Genomic DNA, 5,983 nt, shown 5'->3' with positions numbered 1-5,983 from the left:
CTCTCAAATAAATAAATAAAAATAACAAAAATAAATAAATAAATAAATAAATAAAAGGAAAACATACCAGAACATATGGAACACAATGAAGGCAGTCCTAAGAAGAAAAGTTATATCACTAAACACCTTCATAACAAAGACAGATCTCAAATTATTATCTTAATTAACTACCTAACAGCAATGGAAAAACAATAACAGCCCAACCCTAAGAGTTCCAGAAGGAAAGACACTTAAAAGGTTTTCAATATCCCTAGCAATCAAGTAAATGCAGATTAAAATGACTTTGAGATACCATCTCACCCCAGCCAGAATGGCAACCACCAAAATAATCAAGTTAAAACAAATGCAGGTGGGGATGTGGAGAAAGAGGAGCCCTCATCCACTGCTGGGGGCAGTGTAAACATGTACAACCACTATGAAAATGAGAATGGAGCTTCATCAAAAACCTGAAGTTAGACCTACCATTTGATCCAGCTATACCACTCCTGGATATAGTCCCTAAAGATTCAACCTTTGGGTTAGGGAGATGGCTTAGTAGTTAAGGCATTTGCATGCAAAGCCAAAGGACCCTGTTTCAATACCCCAAGACCCATGTAGGCCAGATGCACAAGGGGGTGCATGTATCTCGAGTCTGTTTGCAGTGGGTGGAGGCCCTGACATACCCATTCTCCTTATCACCCCCCTTCTCTCACTCTTTCAAATAAATAAATAAAATTATATATACATACATATATATATATATATATATATATATATATATATATATATATATTTGATTCATATGACCTACCTAAATTAAATAAAAAGGAGATTAACCACTTAAATACACCTATAATAAGTATGGAGATCCAAGCAGTTATCAAAAATCTTCCAACTAAAAAAAGTCCAGGCTCAGATGGATTCACTAGTGAATTTTACCAGACTTTCATGGAAGAACTAACACCAATGCTTCTTAAACTTTTCCATAAAATAGATAAAGAAGGAATCCTACCAAACTCCTATGAAGTCAGCATCACCCTGATACCAAAACCAGACAAAGATACAACAAAAAGGAAAATTATAGACAGGTGGGTGTGTGTGCGTGCGTGTGCAGAGCGCGCTGCCCAAGTGGCAGAGTGGCCGCTGGCGTTTGAAGCAGATGGCTCGGCATGAGCGGCTCTGGGCGGCGTGTGCGGCTGTTCGCGCTGTGGCTGCTGAGGCCTTGGTTCCCGGTCATGAGAGGAGAATCTGAAACAAAGAAATCTGAGAAAAACTATTGAAGTGCCATACAAGCCAGTTGTAACCAGCTGCACAGTTCTCGAGGATGTGCAAGTGGTGAAGATGCCTCTGCCTCCCAGTGTCCTCTCCCATCAAGACTGGCTGGAGATAGTTCTTGTCTTTACTCTGGAGATGTTCATATTCAGATGAACTCCATGCCTAAAGAATACACTGGAAGCCGGGCATGGTGGCGCATGCCTTTAATCCCAGCACTCGGGAGGCAGAGGTAGGAGGATCGCTGAGAGTTCGAGGCTACTCTGAGATTACAAAGTAAATTCCAGGTCAGCCTGAGCTAGAGTGAGACCCTACCTCAAAAAACCAAAAAAAAAAAAAAAAAAAAAGAATACACTGGAAGTCCAGGCTCTAGAAATAAAACGTCAGGTGCCCATAGCTGTACCCAAAGGTGTGTGCAGAGTCGGTTCGGAGTCACTCCCATGGTGAAGAAAGGCCACCTGATGATCCGACCTGGGAGAATGGGGAACATGCAAGAGGCTCATTCTCAGAATTTCGGCATCTCTTCAAGTGGCTGCAGAAAAGTCTTCCTTACATTTTGATTCTGGGTATCAAACTTGTTATGCAGCATATAACAGGAATTTCTCTTGGAATTGGGCTGCTAACAACTTTTATGTATGCAAACAAAAGCATTGTAAATCAGGTTTTTCTAAGAGAAAGGTCCTCAAAGATTCAGTGTGCCTGGCTACTAGTATTCTTAGCAGGTTCTTCCGTTCTTTTATATTACACTTTTCATTCTCAATCACTTTACTACAGCTTAATTTTCTTAAATCCCACATTGGGTCCTTTGAGCTTCTGGGAAGTACTTTGGATTATTGGAATTACAGACTTCATTCTGAAATTCCTCTTCATGGGTTTAAAATGCCTTATTTTATTGGTGCCTTCTTTCATCATGCCTTTTAAATGAAAGGGTTACTGGCACATGCTTTTAGAAGAATTATGTCAGTATTACCAGAGTTTTGTTCCCTACCAGTTTGGTTTCGATACCTTATAAACTACGGAGAGTTTGGTCATGTAACTAGATGGAGTCTTGGGATATTGTTGGCTTTATTCTACCTCATACTAAAACTATTGGACTTTTTTTGGACATTTGAGAACTTTCCGACATGTTTTGCAACTATTTTTTACCCGACCAAGTTATGGAGTAGCTGCCAGCAAGAGACAGTGTTCAGCTGTGGATGATATTTGTCCAATATGTCAAGCTTAATTTCAGAAGCCAATTCTTCCTAATTTGTCAGCATATATTTTGTGATGAGTGCATTGCCCTATGGTTTAACAGAGAGAAAACATGTCCGCTGTGCAGAACTATAATTTCAGAATGTATAAATAAATGGAAAGATGGAGCCACTTCATCACATCTTCAAATATATTAACTTCTATAAATTTTTAAGACCACAAAACACTAAATTTTATTTTGTATTGAAAAAGGTATCAATATTGGTCTCCAGGACTAGAAGAAAACTTTTGATTCAAATGGTTGTATAATATTGAAAGACTTATAGATTACATTTGCTGGACATGGTGACACACACATTTAATTCCAGCACTTGGGAGGCAGAGGTAGGGGGATTGCTATGAGTTCAAGGCCAGCCTAAGTAACTACATAGTGAATTCAGGTCAACCTGTGCTAGAGCAAGACCCTACCTGAGAGAAAAAAAGTATATGTTCAATTTAATTTTATTCTACCTAATTATTTGACAGGTAATTGCAGTGTTAAGTTGTGTGTCTTGTTTTCTTGCTGATGGTACAAAACAAAAGTTAGAAACTAGAACTAGGCCAGGCATGATGGCTCAACCTGTAATTTCAGCACTCAGGTGGTTGAGGTAGGAGGATGGCAATGTTCACCCTAGGCAGACACCTTGCCTAAGAAAGAAAGAGATTGAGAAATACAGAAGGGAAAAGAAACTAGAAGTGGTGGTAGTTCTAGAGGGGTCAGGTATTTTTTTCTTGACACTTTTCAGAGTAAAGATTTTTTTAATAGCATTTTAAGACAGTGTCTGAAATAATTTTCTCACCCTACAAATGATTATTTTCAAAATTTGTGTTTTTAAATGAAAATTCTAAAAGCTTTATTTTACTTGTAACAATCACATTTTATAAGTAAAGATTTACTTAGGATGATATATTTTAATACTGTATTTGCTATATGATGATTAATAATCAGTGAGAATAACTAATTTAAATTTTTTAAAAAAGAAAAGAAAATTATAGACAAATATCCCTCATGAACATACATGTAAAAATTCTCAACAAAATATTGGCAAACAAAATACAAGAATATATCAGCATGATCATTCACCCTGAACAAGTGGGCTTTATCCCAGAGATGCAGGTACGGTTCTACAAAAACAAATCAATAAATGTAATACATTGTATAAATGGAATGAAGGACAAAAATCACATGATCATCTCATTAGATGCAGAAAAAGCATTCAACAAAATCTAACACCACTTCCTGATAAAAGTCCTATAGAGACTGGGAATAGAAGGAACATATCTCAACATAATAAAGGCTATTTATGAGAAGCTTGCAGCAAACATAATACTATATGGAGAAAAACTTGAAGATTTTCCACTAAAATCTGGAACAGGACAAGGGTGTCCACTGTCCCCACTTTTATTTAATATAGTACTGGAAGTTTTAGCCATAGAAATAAGGCAAGAGACACACATTAAAGAGATGCACATTGGAAAGGAAGAGATCAAGTTGTCATTATTTTCAGATGACATGATTCTATACATAAAGGACCCTAAGGACTCTGCCAGCTAACTGTTAGAACTAATAAACACCTATAGCCATGTAGCAGGATTAAAAAATAATCAAACAAAAATCAGTAGCCTTCCTATATGCTAACAACAAACACACAGAGGATGAAATCAGAGAATCAATCCCATTCACAATTGCATCAAGGAAAATAAAGTACCTTGGAATAAACCTAACCAAGGATGTGAAGGATCTCTACAATGAAAACTTTAAAACACTCATGTGTGAAATTGTAGAAGACACTAGGAAATGGAAAGACATCCGTTGTTCTTTGATTGGAAGAATCAATATTGTGAAAATTGCAATCTTACCCAAAGCAATCTACACATTTAATGCAATGTCCATCAAAATTCCAATGGCATTCTTCACGGAAATAGAAAAAACAATTAAAAAATTTATTTGGAATCACAAAAAATCTCAAATATCTTAAACAATTCTAAGCAAGAAAAATAAGGTTGGTGGTATCACCATACCTGATTTTAACCTATACTACAGAGCTATAGCAACAAAAACAACATGGTACTGGCACAAAAGCAGACATGTAGAGCAATGGAACAGAATAGAGGACCCAGATGTAAGTCCGCATAGCTATAGCCACTTGGTATTTGGTAAAAATGCAAAATACTCATTGGAGAAAAGACAACCTGTTCAGCAAATGATGCTGGGAAAACTGGATATGTATCTGTAGAACGATGAAAATAGATTCTTCTCTCTCTCCATGCCCAAGAATTAAGTCCAGTTGGATCAAAGACCTTAATATCAGACCTGAACCCGCTAGAAGAAAAAGTAGGGGAAACCCTTCAACATATTGGTCTTGGCAAAGACTTTCTGAACATAACTCCAATTGCTCATGCAATCAAACTACAGATTAACCGCTGGGACCTCATGAAATTCCAAAGCTTTCATATGGCAAAAGACACTGTGAATAGAGCAAAGAGGCAATCTACAGATTAGGAGAAAAATCTTTGCCAGCTATGCGCCTGATAGAGGATTAATCTCTATGATATGCAAAGAACTCAAGAAATTAAACAATAAGAAATCAAACAACCCAATTAAAAATGAGCTATGGAACTAAATAGAGAGTTCTCAAAAGAAGAAATACAGATGGCATATAAGCATCTAAAAAAATGTTCTACTTCTCTAGTCATCAGGGAAATGCAGATTAAAACTGCATTAAGATTCTATCTCACTCCTGTCAGACTGGCTACCATCATGAAAAACAATGACCATAAATGCTGGCAAGGATGTGGAAAAAGAGTACCGGAGACAGCTAAAAATATATTTACCATATGACCCAGCTATAGCACTCCTAGGCATATATCCTAAGGACTCATCTCATTACCTTAGAGAAACTTGCTCAACTATGTTTATTGCTGTTCTATTTACAATAGCTGGAAAATGGAACCAGCCTAGATGTCCCTCAACTGATGAGTGGATGATGAAGATATGGCACATTTACACAATGGAGTTCTACTCAGCAATAAAGAAAAATGAAGCTATAAAATTTTCAGGACAATGGATGTATCTGGAAAGAATACTAAATGAGGTAACCCTGGCCCAGAAAGCAAAACAATGCATGTTCTCTCTCATATGTGGATCCTAGCTACAACTGATTGGACTTCTATGTGAATAGGAATAAAACTCAGTAGCAGAGCCAGTAAGTTAAAAAGGAGATATAAGGGGAGAGGGGGACTTAATAGGATGGTATTGTATATATGTTAGAAGAACAGATTAATATGGGTGAAAAAGCCTAAGTGAGGTCAGGGGAAGTGACTGAGTAAAGGAAATGTGAAAGGAGGGCTCATCAAAAGCTAAGAGGATATAAATAAGTCATATGGAAACCTAGTTTTATGGACATTGAACACACAGGAGGCATAGATTGTTACTAGAAAATTTTCAGAGTCAGGGATGGGATACCTTCCAGTGATTTGTTAAACAGGGAGGTCCCTG

The 5,983-nt window shown here is 37.1% G+C and overlaps 1 pseudogene; it reads left to right on the top strand.

Annotated features, from left to right (window-relative positions):
• The first annotated feature begins 1,148 nt into the window (after window positions 1-1,148).
• On the top strand, window positions 1,149-2,664 carry LOC123460690 (annotated as a pseudogene).
• The last annotated feature ends 3,319 nt before the right edge of the window (window positions 2,665-5,983 follow it).

Source organism: Jaculus jaculus, chromosome 5, assembly GCF_020740685.1.
Source record: "Jaculus jaculus isolate mJacJac1 chromosome 5, mJacJac1.mat.Y.cur, whole genome shotgun sequence".
NCBI classification, from domain to species: Eukaryota; Metazoa; Chordata; class Mammalia; order Rodentia; family Dipodidae; genus Jaculus; species Jaculus jaculus.
The sequence above is the reverse complement of the archived record's forward strand: the minus strand, read 5'-3'. Positions and strand labels throughout refer to the sequence as shown.